The sequence below is a fragment of the Schistocerca piceifrons genome, chromosome 8 (genome assembly GCF_021461385.2).
Source record: "Schistocerca piceifrons isolate TAMUIC-IGC-003096 chromosome 8, iqSchPice1.1, whole genome shotgun sequence".
NCBI lineage: Eukaryota > Metazoa > Arthropoda > Insecta > Orthoptera > Acrididae > Schistocerca > Schistocerca piceifrons.
Genome location: NC_060145.1, coordinates 208404934 through 208422297, shown reverse-complemented (window position 1 = coordinate 208422297; position 17364 = coordinate 208404934). Strand labels below are relative to the sequence as shown.

The 17364-nt window shown below is 44.5% G+C and overlaps 1 protein-coding gene across 1 annotated transcript in view; it reads right to left on the bottom strand.

Moving 5' to 3' along the window:
* The window catches only part of LOC124712215 (peripheral-type benzodiazepine receptor-associated protein 1-like), a 388653-nt gene extending 374197 nt beyond the window's left edge, over positions 1–14456 (bottom strand). The window contains exon 1 of the mRNA XM_047242510.1: positions 14405–14456. The gene's annotated coding sequence lies outside the window, so the exon portion shown is untranslated. The remainder of the gene's footprint in view (positions 1–14404) is intronic.
* Positions 14457–17364: the final 2908 nt, after the last annotated feature.

Sequence of the window (17364 nt, the reverse complement as noted above, 5' to 3'; positions counted from 1 at the left end):
GCAGCGCGAGCGCTTAAGGGACAGGAAGGTAAGCCGCACCTGGATCGAAACAACGAGGCGATTTAACGACTGTGGGCTGATGTACAGCCCGCCCCGACTGGTGCTACGCAGTTTTCCAGATTCGCTTCGACAAAGGTCAAAGTAATCCCAGAATTCCACCTCAGAGAATAAGCAAACAGTTTAAATATGATAACACACAAATGCACAGATGGTGCACATGACTTCACTCCCCTAGATTACCACGACGACTGTGGCGCCAAGACTGGGATCCAGTCACAAAGTTAAACAACAAAATATACTTTACCAAATTCTAAAAAGTGGACCCTGTATTGGTATATTCCAGACTCATAGACAATGTGAACACTTTAGGGGAGTATGTGTATCCATTGCATATGAAGAAAACTCTGGGCATCCATTCTGACGAGTTCACGATTGTTTGAGAAGTGCTGAAGGATGTATGTGAAAGAGTCGTAACTACTCTGTGTGCTTTCTGTAGTATCTTATGGTTATCACAGGAGAGAATGATCCATTTCTCAAGTATTTGTTTCCTGACTGATGTTTCCTAGAATCTTTTTTCTAGTTTCAGCCAGTGCTATTTCCTGGATAGTGGGATGCATTTTTTAAACTTCCTCTTTAACTAAAGAAAACGTCAAATGAAAACTCTCAAGTTGGGACGCCTCCTCGATGTTTGTTGTTAATTGATATATACGTTTGGTGCACAAATGTTTGATTCGCGTTCTGTTTATAAAATTGTTCTTCAGCTCTTCGCTTTCTAGTTCTAAATCGACTTAGAAGTTTCAGTATGATCCAAAACGCCTGCATGCCGTAATAAAAGAGTCCACACGTGGAGTCAAAGAGGCCTGAATTCTAATCTCCCTCCATGTAGTTTGTAGATAAGTGTATAAAAACATCAACAGCTGTTGCTACAGAAGGTTCAACAAGCGCATACGAGACATGTTCCGCGAGGGAGATATCTGGCGAAGTTCGTGCCAGTCCAGTGGTAGTCTCTGTCCTTCATCGCAGAAGGCTTGCACATGACTCTTCACAGCTTTCCTCTCAACTTTTGCACATAACTCACAGAGCTGGCCTCAAGCCGAGCTCATCTCACTCGATGCCGCATTGTATCTGCTCGATACAACTGATGCAAGCTGACCTAGCTGGTCAGTGAAATGTTCCTTAAACAATTCTAGCACATTTCAGGAGGCATGGGATGATGCATCGTAGGCAAGGTGCCTTATGCGAACAAGGTTATACACATGACCAGACAGTACGTTTTTGTTTCTTTATCGGTAGGCTACGATCTCACATGCACCCAGAGCACCATTTCATTCCATATAAGTGTCCCCCGCACGAGAGTACTTCCAGTAGCTGCCTGAACGCTCTCTCTTGGTAAACAGAGTGATTCCATTGTCATAGTTTCACACTTACTCTTATCCTGCCATCGGCGCGTATCAAGAAGCATCACGACTCGTCGGTCCAGGAGATACTTTGCCGTGCTTAGAGCTCGTGTTGTTTTCTGTGTCGTGTGTCATGTGGTGAGCAGAGGTACACAGGTAGATCTGTAGTCTCGGTGTCCCGTAATGAGGATATGTTTTGAGTAATATGGCCGCTCACCAGTAGGTCTCCAGTAATGAAATGAAGGGAGATTTATCTGCATTGTGATTCGCCTCTCCACTGTCACAATCGACGGTAGTCGACGGTCGCCCCTGTAGTTGCTCATTACATTAGACTTTGATCACGATGGACTTTCTCGAATCGAAACAGTCTTGACGCGTTAGTACGTTGAAAGCCCATCGCGTGCAAAGACTCCTGGTATGGAATGCCCAACAATCTGCCCGCTATTATATATGCTGTACCGCAAAGTACTGCACCTCCAGAGCGCGACTGCCAGTCCATCGGCCTGTACGAAGTCTGACATCTCAGTCACATGACACACCGACCATTTCATTGGCTGCTAGGGCAGAAGGCTTGACATTTAAACACAACAGCTATCTAGAGAGTAATTCATGATTTCAGAGTTCAAATAATAGTTTGGTAATCTCATAGACATATAAGCAGAGACCACTCGCACCAAATTTCTCGGGAGTCAAAGATTTTTTGTAGGTATTCGCAATCAATGCCTTACCGAAGTAAACATGCACTCCACGCAGAACTGCCTAAGCTACACTCCACACGCTCCGACAACCAATCCCCATAAACCAACTTTTTGCGTTTTTTCTACGCAGATTTAACATATTCCATGATTCTATAAATAAATTTTATAAAAATAAAGCAGTATTAAAAAAGGAATTTTACTAACTAAAAATGTTGCACACAACAATTCAAATTTAGCATTGTAATAAATAAATTACAAATTAAATACTCTTTCTAAATCTTGAAGTAAAAAATATCGATATCTTATTGTTTATGGCAGTTACTGTACAGTAGTTTCACTATCATATAAGGGTTGATTTAGCTGTCCCTACCGATGTTTTATGCAACCTGCAATGATATCTGGCCTTCAAAAACCACGTGCGAATTTTCATATTCTCTCATTAGTACAAGCAAACTGTTAATCCTACAGCAAAAATGAATGCAACCTTTTGGTAGGAAATTTAAAGAAGTTAAATTTTGTACTAGTATGTGCTTACTCTGAAGACCAAGGTTTTCGAGTTACTCCGGAAAAACGTGTTTGAAGGTCAATTCTGTACATTTTTGGTGAATAGTTCTGAAACTTTGGCCTCTAACGAAAACGTATTCATTGCAAATTTTAACTACATTCAGTTTCCTACGAAAAAGGTCGTCTTAATTTTTTCTGTAGGACTAATAGTTGGCGCTAAATAATTAATAATATATTAATAATTAATTATTAAGTGAAATGTTAGCACATAAACCTTGTTAGCGATAGAAATTTGTTCAGTAGTAGTCGTTTCTTTATGATGGTGTTCGGACAAAATGACGCTATGACAACAGTATGTGTGCACAAACGTAGGCCGAGGGAAATAGGTACACGAGGGGTAGAAAGTCTCAGTACCTCTCCCTGTTAGTTATTAAACCATCTCTCTCTCTCTTGCTTCTGGTCAGTTTTTGCACCTTGTTGTGGCTGCACCCTTTGCGGAGGCCCTTCTCGCTGCCCCATCGGTACAGGCCCACTCGCCGTATTGTCTCGAGTGTAAACACTTCTCTGATACCCGTTTACACTGCCGGAAAAAAGAATAGTACACCTGGAAAGACAACATCGATTTTGATCCCATGACGGCACATGCCACCTAGGGGATAGTAGATGTACTGATAATAGTTTCAACTTGTCCGCCAATAGATAGCAATGTGACACTGCTACAAGAGTGTCATCTGTGTCTACACTTTAACAAGGTATGCTCACAGCCAGAAGGCTCAGTGCGGTGCAAACGTGTGAAGCAAGCAGGTAATTATGCCGCGGAGAGGCACTCGTGCCTCATACAGCCAACTGAGTGAGTTTGCAAGGGGTCAAATTTGGTCTCCTATGTGGCGGGAAGGTTCTTTCGGAGAATTGCCATACAAATTGTACGTGTTGCATCAGTTGCCATCAATGGTGACGTTAACTTTCTCATACACGTAGACGAGGTTCTGGACGTCCACGCAGCACAGACACCCGCCAGGATCGTCGTGATGTAAGAGCAGCAGTGGCAGGTCGTACAGAAACCACAGTACAGATGAAGAATTTTGAGCTCAGACGTGTCAACACGAGCTGTTGCGAACCACTTATCAGCTCGACTGGTGCCATCAGAGGATCACTTGGGAGGTGGAAAGGCACGCCGTGTTCTTTGGCAATGAAAACATCCTGCCTGCACGCAGGTGATGGGTATGCGCTGTCTCGTGGAGTGCATTCGTCCGTGAACTCTGATACCTCTGTCTTATGTACTGGGGTGCGATGATCTACAACTCTCGTTCAGCTTTGCCGTTTCTGGAGGGGACGCTACCAGCGCTCTGTATGTGCAGAACGTTGTTAAACCCGTTTTTCTGCCATTGTTGCAACAGGGAGGTGATCTGCTGTTCCAACAGGACAATGCTCGCCCACCTACTGTCCGTGAAGTAAGGCGCTCTGTAAGAGGTATGGCAACTTCCCTGATCAGGGGCAATCTCCGGACTTGTCTCTAATTGAGCGCATCTGGGATATGATGGGACGAGAAGTGACTCGAGCGACTCGTCAAGCAACAGTTCTTACCGAACTATGTGAATAGGTAGAGCAGGCGTGATATGTATCACAGGGCAGTATTCGTCATCTTTAAGATCGACTGGATGCCAGCATTACCAACCGTGGAGGCTACGCCACATACTAATATGTTTGCTTTCAGAATGGGTCGATACTTGGTATGTCAGAACCACTTTGCTATTAATCTGTAAATATAATCATTTCATGTACACCATATGCACTGTTAAAATAATAAATCTTGAGTGACATGGATACCTCTAAAAGGGTGTACTAATTTTTTTCCCGGCAGTATAATAAGTGACTTTTCACGTAGAAGAGCCACATCGCTATTGTAAAGCAAGCCAAAACGACAGTTACTGCGTCGTATAAAGCTCTATGGCTACGTCTACAGCTAGAGAGAATTAAACGCATATCTCCTATTGGAGGACCATTACCAAATACTTTTACTACACTCTTGAAGGAACGCCACGGCAAATATATTAAAGCAATGTAATAGATCTGAACATTTCACGTTTCAACCGGTTCTCTTTATGTATAAAATATGTTATCACTTTTACTGTTTTATCGCTCTATCTTCAGACAAGCATATGACTGTCGAGCCAATCGAGTATGAAATGCAGGAAATCAGATAGCGTACACATAGATGTATTATGCAAGGCGACTAACGCGCTGTAGGGTAAACGTTGGCGTCCGAAACAGCATCCATTCGTCTTGGAAGGGATAATACAGGTCCTGAATGGTTTTCAAGGGAATATTATGCCGTTCTTATTGCAAAATAGTGGCAAATTCAGGTAATGACAATGGAGGTGGATAGCGTTCACACACACTTCTCTCCAAAGTCGACCACAAAGGCTCAAAAATATTGAGACCTGGTGACGGGAAGATGCGACAGTTTCGTTCTCGTGCTCACAAAACCAGTCCTGAATGACACGAGCTGTGTGAGCAGAGGTCCTCTCGTCTTGGAACACTGCATCGACACTGGGAAACGAACACTGTGCCATTGGACGGACCTTATGTGCCAAAATAGTCACCCAATCACTGGCAGAAATGCGACCTTGCAGAGTACCCGTGTGGCCAATGGATTACCACGATATGGCTGTCTAGATCATCATCGGATCCCTGCGATGTTTCACTCTTAGGACATAACTAGGTCGGAAGGTGGAAACAGCGCGAAACAATACTCGTTTGACCAAATGACTTTCTTTCTTTGCTCCACTGTTCAATGTTTCCCTGCAACGGGCATTTGCATCACTGATGAGTTGTTTCTGAATTTCTTGTTTACAAAGATCCCTTTGTCGCTTTTATGTAGACCGTGTTGGCGCGTGCGACATTCAGTTCTGTCGTGACTTTTGCGGCGACCGTCCTCTTATTTTTCGTTACAATCGTCTTCAGTGACCGTCCTTCACGATCAGTCAACACACACCTCTTTCCGCGTCTTCATTTTCCCTACATGGTATATAAATCTTCAATACGGTGCCTCTTGAAACATCAAACACTTCGGCTACCTTGTTTACCACCAATTTGCCCACGTTCGTTTTTGATTAGTCCAACATAACGCACTCACAACTACCAAGAACGCTATTCTGACCGCGACTGAAACATGCGACGTATTGAGGACATTGAATATGTGCCGTTGGTGCTCAAATACAACAGCGCAACCTGCAGGTTTAACTAGTATCTGCATTTATGTTCAAGGGTGCATTTCTTCTGGTGTTATCTTTTTTTTTTTTTTTTGCCCAGTCCCTGTATCTTCTATGTTCATAGTCGATAGGTGGACACTCATACTGATGTCTCAACATGGAGTGATATAACTCCAAATTTAATTACATACCATGTATATTAACATCCAAAATAAGGACAAGTGAATGGAACTTGTCAATCATATATTAATAACAAGCACAACTTTACACCCAGAGAATGCAGTTGACTAAACGCTTCATATAAAAACTACCCCAGAAAAAAAAACCCATCGAAGTAGCGTCCTTCGTTAAGTAGCGTACACTGAATCAATTATATAAGTCGGTAAAAGCAGAACAACTCTTAAAAAGTAAAGATTCGAAAGTTTCAACCTATCCTGATCTAACTCCTGAGGACGGTACATACAATATATTCTCCAGTGTCGTTTAAATATTTCTCAACCTCCGTCAGCATGAGTCGATCGAAGAACTGGTGCGTATCGTTAAGGGTATGTTTGGTCACTGTGTAAGCACGTCGTAATCCTCACGTAACTCTACATAGTGAAGCCAACAAAGACATGCTGCCTCTCTTGCTAAATATAAGGGCCAGTCAAATGAAAAAGAGACAGGCGGAAAAAAGTAAGTAAACTGTTTATTTTTAAGTGATCGGCATAACTTAATATATTTATCTTACTGTGATACAAGACAGTCATTCCTTCATGTGAAAATGTTTGCAGTTGCCTAAGGAACTACAATATTGTAGCCTGGCGTGCACCACTTTGTCCGGAGCAAATCGGTGGCCACGAATGTCTTTATTCAGGGCTCAAAAATATGGAAATCGCATGGAGAGAGATTGGGACTGTATGGAGGCTGTGTAAGGGCTTCCCAGCGACATTTCTGCAGCGTTCTCGAAACAACCTTGGCAATATGTAGCTGCCTCTAGCTTCGGTGCAATCATCGTTCCATGAAGGCAATGGCCTTCTGGTTTCACAGTGGGATAAATGTAATAACAGCTATGGCAATTACTTTTGAAATAATGAAGTTTCCTTACTCTTTTCCGTCTGGCTCGTTCTCATCTGACTTTTCCTTATAATATTTAGAGGAAGTTACGAGTAAATTTCACAGACAGAATTTTACTATAGTTAGTGATAAGATACTGAGACTGAGATCCTGGCTGAAATCTCACCAAGAGATACGGTGTCGCTGCTAGCTATAGCATTTCCTTTTCCTGTGAGAACGCCTACTGCACAAAGCATCTTCGCTAACGACAACACAGCTAGAAGGATTAGAACTCGAGGGAAAAAAGTGTTAGATGAGCAAACGGAGTTCTCCAAAGGACTTCTTAAAATATACTTCAGCAGCTATATATTTTCCCCGCATCGTCTTGCTATATTTCTTTTATCCAGATAAAAGCGTATCACTTTAGCTAGGACGAAGAAATTGAAATTTAGTTGTTATGCGGAGGGGCCCTCTTCTCAAGAGTCTACTTTGTTCTGACGTGACAGGTAAGCAATCTCTATATCCGACGTGTTCCCATGATTTCAGAGCAAGGCTCCATCTATCCGGCAATCTTCGCGTTCTGTCGCAGACTGGTGCATATTAAATCGTGCTCACAAAGCTGCGGCATTATGAGCAGAGAATTTCATTTCCTCGTCGCTAGACATCGAGCGATTTCATTAAGATGCCATCGTTTTGCGCTTCAGTGTGCCGCGCGCTTCCTTATTTGTTGTCGCATGCAATGTTTGCCCCATACCCCTAGAAATGAGCTGATATGTTGTTTCTAAGGCAGAATGCTATGTTTATAGCCTCTGCATGAGAAACTCTGGTCGAAAACCGCTTGCGTTTTTATTCTAGACACGGCAAACTGTAGAGTAACAAATTGAGGTATTTTAAACCGTACAATGTGTATAGTATCTGATTTTCAAATGAATTGCATAAGTGGTGCTGATGACTGTTACGTCGTAACCACACATCCTAATGAAGGTTGTTTTTCCCTCTTTTTACATACAAAGTGTGTTAGGGATTTGAGTGCAGATATTTTTATTGGTGACTGAGGACAGTGTGCACAACAACATAACATAAATATTTACTTCATTTGCAGAATCGTTATAAATATAGGAGTAGTATGTTTTTATGTTGTTTAGTACCTTTTTCAAGTATATATGGTAAGAGCGAGAAAGTAATTCATACCATGACTGGCCAAAACTTTATGATCACCTGCTTAATAGATTGTTGGTCTATCTTTGGAACGCAATACAGAGCCGATTCTACAATTTGTTGATAGGTTTGTGGAGGTACGTGGCGTCAGATGTCTACACACGGCTCATGTAATTACCGCTGATTTTTGTACGTGGTGATAGCACCCGATAGCGACACAGAAGGGTTCCATCGGTTTCGCACCAGGCGTTGGTGGCTAAGATATCAATGTGATTTCACTACCATGCTCTTCAAAACACTGTAGTTCGATTCTGGCTTCGAGACACGGACAATTACACTGTTGAAAGATGACATTGACGTCAGGGAACACAGAGGATGCAGGTGGTCCACAGTTGAAATGATGTCTTCAATTAATGCCACAAGTCCGATGCAAGCGCAGGAGAATGTTTTTCATAGAATAATGCTGCGGACAGCCTGCGCCTTGGCGCGGTGCATGTTTGGAGCCTCGATAACGGCATTTGTGGAGACGACCATCGACCAGGTGTAGCAAGAATGTGATCCATCCGAAGAGCTGACAGGTTTTCAATGAAACTCGGTCGCATCCGATTGTCCCCTGCCCACTGCATTCGTTATTTTCAACGTTGTTGGGTCAATATGGGAACAAGCAGGGGTCGTCTGCTGCGGAGTTCCATGTTCAACATGTACCAAGGACAGTGTGCTCCGAAACATTTTTGCGTGCAGAGATACTATCCTACTTTACGGAGCACAAAAGCCTCCGAACCTCACGTTTTGTGAAGAGTCCTTGCTGTCTAACCACTTAGCGCCTAGTGGTAGACTCGTAGTTCCAGCAGGAGCTCGTGGTCTCGTGGTCGCGTTCTCGCTTCCCGAGCACGGGGTCCCGGGTTCGATTCCCGGCGGGGTCAGGGATCTTTTACCTGCCTCGAGATTACTGGGTGTTTGTGTTTTCCTCATCATTTCATCATCATTCATTAAAGTGGTGAGTTTGGACTGAGCAAAGGTTGGGAATTTGTACGGGCGCTGATAACCGCGCAGTTGAGGGTCCCACAAACCAAGCATCATCATCTCATTGTTCTTCTGCCACCTTCCGTGGATGCTCACAACAGTAGCACGTGATCATTCGACCAGCTTCATCGTTTCCGAGATACTCGTTCACAGGCTCTCTGTGATAATTATTTGTCCCTTTATAAGAGTCGCTAATCTTAATGGATTTCCCCACTTGCAGCCCATATCTTCGCTAGCGTGTTCTCCACATCCGTCTCTGTTCCGCTTGCATACTTTCCTTACCACGTCACATGCCCACGACGCCACCATGCGGCACCGACGTAGCGGTGAGCAGTGGCCATAATGTTTTAGCCGTTCGGTTTATTTTCCCATGGGCAGCATGTCAGGTATTGAACTGAGGACACTTGGACGCAAAACGGTTAGTGTATCCTTACAGGCGTAGCCCATTTAGTGGTGGATTTACGACCACGCAGAAAACATCAGGTAATAAATTATGTGACGTGTTTGCAGGAAGACTGTTAGACGAAGAGAAAAATCAACTAACACACTGAAGTGGGTACATATTAAGTAACCAAAGAGCACCATATCAGCCTGTGCATTCATTCTCTGCAAAACACTGTGAAATGCATAGCGGAGATTACTTTCCACTGTGCGCTAACCACGCACACGGCAAAAAAGTTAGTTCTCTCTATAAGACGCTTTGCTAAATACCTCTAAAACGGTCTCTAGCCTCGATAATGTCTCAGCTCCGCGAAGGTGGGAGTATGAAAGTTTCTTCAGATAACGCATATTCAGTTGATGCCATTTATAGGTGATTACATAGGAAAGAGATACTAGACTGCAGGGATGTTTATTGTATAGTTTCGAAAGTAGTCCCAAACGTTTTCTATGAAATTAACAACTGGTGATATAGCAGGTCAATAGCGTTGAGATAAGATGCCTGAGTAGTCATCACGCCAAGAATGTACGCGTACAGTCAGTGAACAGACTGTTGTTGGCTAGGAAGATAGGACTGATACAGCATATTCGCCATGAAGATGCCGAAAAAATGGGCAACATTAAGTGTTAACTGAGTATGTTGAAATAAATATTCTGTTCATGTCTTCGATTGCCTGAACGTGTAGGCCCAAGTCACGCTAAGAGAAACTTCACAGAACCACTTCCAACCTGCGGGTTAAGCACTTCATTGGGTCGTCTGTGTAATGAGCGTCATTTGGACCAATGAAGACGATCAGCTTCATATGCTTCTATTAAATGTGGTCTATTGTGAAGTATCCGACTACAAATGTCAATTGCCCTTCGCACTTTTCGATCGGAAACTGACTGACATAGACTTGTATTAATCGGCGGCTCCTGTCAGCATTGAAACCAAGGCGTGAGACTAGTCTCCATTCCCCGTCAGTTAGGATGTATTTACGACCACTGTCGTTACGTTGTGTTACAGGGCTTTCCTTCTAGACGCAATGAACATTCCGCATTGAAACATCGACAAATCGAGCAACTTCACTCACAGTGTGGTCATAGGCACGTCCAAGCATAATAATTCCTTTATGTCACTCTGTCGCGTCTCCACACGTACCGTGCGAGGAGACGCGGTGGTTAGCACATTGGAATCGCATTCGCAAGGACGATGGTTCAAATCCGCGTCGGACTATCCAGGTTTGCTTCATTTAAGGAAAATGCGGAGATGGTTCCTTTGAAAGGCAACGCCTAATTTCCTTCCCCATCCTTGAAATTTTCCGAACTTTCGCTCCGTCTATAATGACCTCGATGTCAAGGGACTTAAAGCCTATTCTTCCTTCCTTCCTTTCTCCAAGCATACCCAACTTACGGCGTTTATTTCCTGCAACCGACTGGTACATAAACACAACTTCACCCCCATGCCTAACGTCATCCGTGGAGGGTGCCATTACCGCCTGGTAGCAGTTCTACACCATCTACCAAAGACATGAATGAGCTCTTTCCATTCCTTTCCATACGCATATAGAGCGCGTTAGGAACGACTGCTTAAATGGTTCTGCCCAATCTGGCCTTCACAGCTCCTAAGAGAGCGATAAGATGGAAGCTGTAACATGAAGTGTAAGACAAGAAGACGACGGACCATGAAGAAGTTATGGAAATTGGTCGCAAACTGATATTCATTCAGGCATCAAAGGAAAATGCAAAACTGTAAACGTAAGAGGTCGATGGATGACTCTGTGATTTTGCAGCGCAATTTCACCGAGCAGCAGACAAGGACAGTAAATACAGAACATGTGGGTACCAGGGCAGAAAGTCTTTGCGAATTTCATTCCGCGTACTCTATTGGATAGTAACTGGGCCTCCCAGACAGGCGCATGAACGGTATACACAGGTGTCAGCATTTTGAGGGTATGTAACTCGGCTCAGAATAGACGGTTGAAGTAATCGGCGAATCGTTCGACATTTGAAAAGATGCTATGTAATTATTCGACGATGTTGGCAGAAATGGGTGAACCATAGCCGAACAGAGCGTCAAGAAGGAAGTGTTCGACCTAGAGAGCCGACAGGACGTGAACACAGAGCAGTCGTTAGACTCTCGACCCATCGTTATGATCGATCTGACATGCAATTGGTGCCTCAGTGAGCATAAGGACCATTTGCGCTGGCTACCATTGACCACTGTAGACCAACAAGACCGTTTGCAGTTGGACACATTCTTCCTGGAATCTCGTTGAATGAAGTACAATTGTCTTCAGTGATGAGTCCTGCTTCGAAACGAGCCTCAATGAGCAGCGAAGACGTGTCTGGAGACGCCCAGGGCAGCAGTGGGATACGAACCTGAGCGCCGCCCGCTACGCGGCCCAAGAAACCGGAGCGATGGTCCGGGGTGCCATTTCGTTTCGTAGCAGAACCCCTATCGTCGTCCGTGGCACCCTTATAGCACAGCGGTACGTCGACGATACTGTATACTCCATTTTGATGCCCTTCATGGCAAGCCATGCTGGGCTTACATTTCAGCAGAATAATACGCACCCGCACACAGCGAGAGTGTCTACTGCTTGTCTTCGCGCTTGCGAAATCCAGCAAGGTCACCGTATCTCTCCAAAACTGACAACGTTTGGAGCATTATGGGGATGAGGATTTAGGTTGCAAGTGCTACTCTGAGATGAAAAGGTTAGCACAGGATAGGAATTCGTAACGGGTCGCATCAAACCAGTCAGAAGACTGATGACAAAATAAAAAAAAGATCTAGTAGAAGATGTCGGAAACTCTTTAAGACTGTTCACAGATGATGCGGTTGTCTACAGCAAAGTAGCAACGCCACGAGATAATAACGATTTGTAGAATGACCTCCAGATAATTGATGAATGATTCAGGCTCTGGGAATTGACCCTGGAATGTAAATAAATGTAACATATTGCGCATACATAAGAAAAGAAATCCACAGCTGTACAACCACACTATTGATGACAAACTGCTGGAAACAGTATCTACGATAAAATACCCAGGAGTAACTATCCGGAGCGCCCTTAAGTGGAACGACCACATAAAACAAATTATAGGAAAAGCATATGCTAAACTGCGATTCACAGGAAGAAGCTTAAGAAAGTGTAACTTATCCATGAAGAGGTCGTTTAGTCGGCGCGAGAGATTTACAGATATGCTCAACTAACTCCAGTGGAAGATTTATAAGGGAGGCGCTGCGCATCATAAAGATAGCTACTGTTGAAATTTTGTGTGAGCACTTTCCGGGAAGAGTCGAATAACACATTACTTTCAATCACATACATCTCGCGAAAAGACTGCGGCGAGAAAATCCGAGAAATTAGAGCTAATACAGAAGCTGAACGACATACTTTCTTTCCATGCACCATTCACGCGTGGATCAGGATAGGAAGGATCAGTTAGCGGTACCAGAAATACACACCGTTAGGTGACTTGAGGAGTATAGTGTAAATATAGAGTAATAAATATATGGAAAACGCTAGCAAGACGAAGGTACAGATGGTGAGACATGTATTATACTTAGGGAATTATTTGCGTGGTAGCAGACGGAGCTGTAGAGAGCAAACACTGTGGGAGAAGAATGCGAATGGAATACATTCAACAAATAATCGAGTTCGTTAAGCATAATTGCTACTCTGAGACAAAGAGTTAGGCGCAGCAGAGGAAGCCATAATGGGCCACGTCAAACAAGTCAAAAGACTGAGGAACACACACAAAAAAAAACCACACAGACACACACACACAAAGTGAGAGAGAGAGAGAGAGAGAGAGAGAGAGAGAGAGAGCGTGATATATTAATCGAACATGAGACCGCAAGTCTCTAGGACTATGTGGAGTGCCCTGGCCTAAGTCTGTACATATGAGAATTATTGAGAATTATTGCCGTCTCAAGATGTTCAATGGAAGCAGCCAGACGTGAAAATTAAATTATTTTCTAACCAGTAACTGAGGCATGTCGGCAGCGTTCTTTATTCTGGGACATTGGAGAGTGGACAAAAAAGCCTGAGAAAAGTTAATATGGTAGTTCTCACAGTTGGTTGGTTTGGGGATAGGGACCAAACAGCAGGATCATCGGTCCCATTGGATTAGGGAAGGATGGGGAAGGAAGTTGGCTGTGCCCTTTCAAAGGAACCATTCCAGCATTTGCCTGATGCGATTTAGGAAAATCACGGAAAGCCTAAATCAGGAAGGTCGGACGCAGGTTTGAGCCATCACGCTTCCGGCACACTTTAAATTTAAATTGAGATCCACTCCCCACACCCGTGTTTCAACACATCGCACAGAACGTTCATTCAGCCATGTGAAACTGTCAGGAAAATTCTTCTTTGGGACGTTGTTCAACTTGCACACCACATTCGCAACATACTTGGTCTCGACGAACCGCTAAAGGCCCATTCTGTACTTTGTCGTTTGGTGATACGTTCGGTTTGATAACACCAATTCTCGTCACCGGTGTTAATTTTTTCCAGAAAAAAATTGTACCCGTTTTTCACTCAAATAAAGTCACGGCGGGCGTCCATGCATCGTTGTTTCTGTTCGGGAGTCTAAGTGTTCGGGATAAACTTCCAACACATTTTTCTCTTCTTGAAAACGTTCTGGAAAATGACTTGAACACGTAGGTTAGACATGTTCCGTCAGTTGCTCAACGGCGATTTGTGACACAACAGCGCTGACGCACTTCAGCCGCACGTTCGCTGCCCGAGACTCTCTGTTCACGACAGATTGGTCCAATGAACGTCTGTTATCCACAGATGTTAATTGAAGCCACCACCGTAGTAACTGCACTGACGTAGCTTGTACGCCAGGAATAAAATCAGTGTGGGGACTTTTTGGACGGAGCGTACCGCTGCAGTGTGTTGTAGGCAGAGGTCCACTAGAAGGGCGAGGAAAAGTGTAAGTAAGCACTCACCAGTTCGGCGTGGAGGTCGGCGCTGCGCCGCGACGTGTCGCAGTGAGGCGGAGGCGGGGGCGGGGGCGGCCGGCTGCTCGAGGGACTCACAGTGGCGCCAGCAGAGGCCACAGCCGGACGGGCCGCAGCTCCTGCAAGCAACGCACGCGCCGTGTTGACACACCGTCGCAACCTGTATTACTACTGGGTAATCGCATAAGAAACTTCATGGACTGCCGCATATAACGACTTACGTAGTTATGTAAAGATCTATGGAACGAAAAATTAAAAGTATTTACAAAGAGGGATATAAATAAGTACAAAAAGAATATATTAAGCTTACGAACAAGGCTCTATATACAGATCATTAATAAACACGTGTCTTCCTAAACCCAAATAAACATTTGTCCAGCAGCTAAAGAAATACGGACTAAGATAAAAAGAAGAAGAAGAAGAATGGGACGGAAATCGGTAAATGTGATGTACAAACAAATGATCACAATGTCAGAAAAGTTGGACGAGTTATTCAAGGCGAAGACCTTCACAGACTGAGAAAGTCAATAACGCGCTGGTCCCCTCTGACTCTTACGCAAGCAGCTATTCGGCTCGGCACGGATTAATAGAGTTGTTGTGCCGGGTGATCAAAAAGTCAGTATAAATTTTAAAACTGAATTAATAGCGGAATAATGTAGATAGAGAGGTACAAATTGACACACATGCTTGGAATGACAAATAGCGTTTCATCTGACAGACTAGCAATTTAGCATAACAAAGTAAGACAAAGCAAAGATGATGTTCTTTACAGGAAATGCTCAATATGTTCATCATCATTCCTCAACAATAGCTGTAGTCGAGGAATAATGTTGTGAACAGCAACGTAAAGCACAACTGGAGTTATGGCGAGGCATTGGCGCCGGATGTTGTCTTTCAGAATCCCTAGAGATGTCGGTCGATCACGATACACTTGCGACTTCAGGTAACCCCAAAGTCAATAATCGCACGGACTGAGGTCTGTGGACCTGGGAGGCCAAGCATGACGAAAGTGGCGGCTGAGCACACGATCATCACCAAACGACGCGCGCAAGAGCTCTTTCACGCGTGTAGCAATATGGGGTGGACCGTGTTCCTGCATAAACATCGTACGTTCCAGCAGGTTTTTATCAGCCAGGCTGGGGATGATGAGATTCTGTAACATATCGGCGTACCTCTCACCCGTCACGATAGCAGTTACAAAACCAGAATCACGCATTTCCTCGAAGAAAAAAGGCCCGATAACGGTAGATGTGGTAAATCCGATCCATACCGTGACTGTCTCGTCGTGCAATGGAGTTTCCACGACAGTTCTAGGATTTTCGGTAGCCCAAATTCTGCAGTTGTGGGCGTTGACAGGCCCTCGGAGCGTGAAATGAGCTTCGTCGGTCCACAACACGTTACTCAACCAATCGCCATCTTCCGCCATCTTTTGAAACGCCCACACCGCAAATGCTCTCCGCTTCACTAAATCGCGAGGTAACAGTTCATGATGCCGATGGATTTTGTACGGATAGCATCGGAGGGTACGCCTCAGTGCCAACCAAACAGTAGTGTATGGAATGCCGGTGCGACGTGCGAGTGCACGAGCGCTGACTTCCCCGTGCATAGACGAACCTGCTACAGTCTCCATTTCTTCCTGAACTGTCTCAGCATCATTACGCCATGCGCTTTGTCGGCCACTACGGGGTCTATCGTCTAAACAACCCATGGCTTCGAACTTCGAAATCATTCTCGTCACAGCTGCATTTGTCAACGGACCTCTACCCGTTCGAATCCCCTTCCTATGGCGATAGGATCGTAACGCTGAACTTGCACATTCCCCATTCTGATAATACAGCTTCACTAAAAGCGCCCTTTCAGGTAACGTCAACATGCTGCGACTGCTGGCGCATCTTATTCTCTCTCTCATTACAGCTCCTTTTATATACGATTTTCATGCGCAGTCACTGACGTTTTTCTGTCCAGCACCATTTTTCGGACATTTTGTGAACTTTTTTTTTTGTTCTAATAAAACCCCATGTCATTCCAAGCATGTGTGTCAATTTTTACCTATCTGCATTATTCCGTGGTTTACTAAGTTTTCAAATTTATACTGACTTTTTGATCACCCGGTATATCCTCCCGAGGGATATCTTGCTAAATTCTGTCCAGTTGGTGCGTTAGATTGTCAAAACCCCGAGATGGTTGGAGGGCCCTGCCCATAATGGTCCAGACGTTCTCAACTGGAGAGAGATCCGGTGACCTTTCTGGCCAGGGTAGTGTTTGATGAGCACAAAGATAAGCAGTAGAAACTCTCTCCGTGTGGAGGTGGGCATTATCTTGCTAAAATGTAAGCCCGGGATAGCTTTCCATGAAGGCCTACAAGTAGCTACGAAAATACCCAGGCTACCACTCCTGGTTGTCGAGCCGTACGGCGGGAGACAGGCTGGTATCCCACCGGAGCGTCTCCAGACACGTCTTCGGTCTGGAATCTCATTGACTGAAGTAGAACTGTCTACAGTGACTACCCACGCTTCCAAGTGAGCTGCTGTCACCAGCGAAGACATCTGGAGACGCCACAGGCAGTAATGGCATACCAGCTTTGTTGTAGCTCACCATGTAGCCTGACAACTACGAGTGATGTTCTGCTGTGTCATTTCTTTTGTTAACAGTACTCCTTTAGTTGTCATACGTGGCACCCTTACAGCACAGCAGTACTTCGACGAAATTCTACACCCTGTGTTGTTGCCCTTCGTGACAAGCCAATTGAGCTCACATTTCAGCAACAGGATGCCCGCCCGCACACAGCGAGAGTGTCTACTGCTTGTCTTCGTGCTTGACAAACCTTATCTTCGCCAGCAAGGTCGCCGAATCTCTCAGCTGTTGAGAACGTTTGGAGAACTACGAACAGAGTCTTCCAACCGTGCCGGGGTTTTATCGATCTAGCAGGCCAATTGGACAGAATCTGC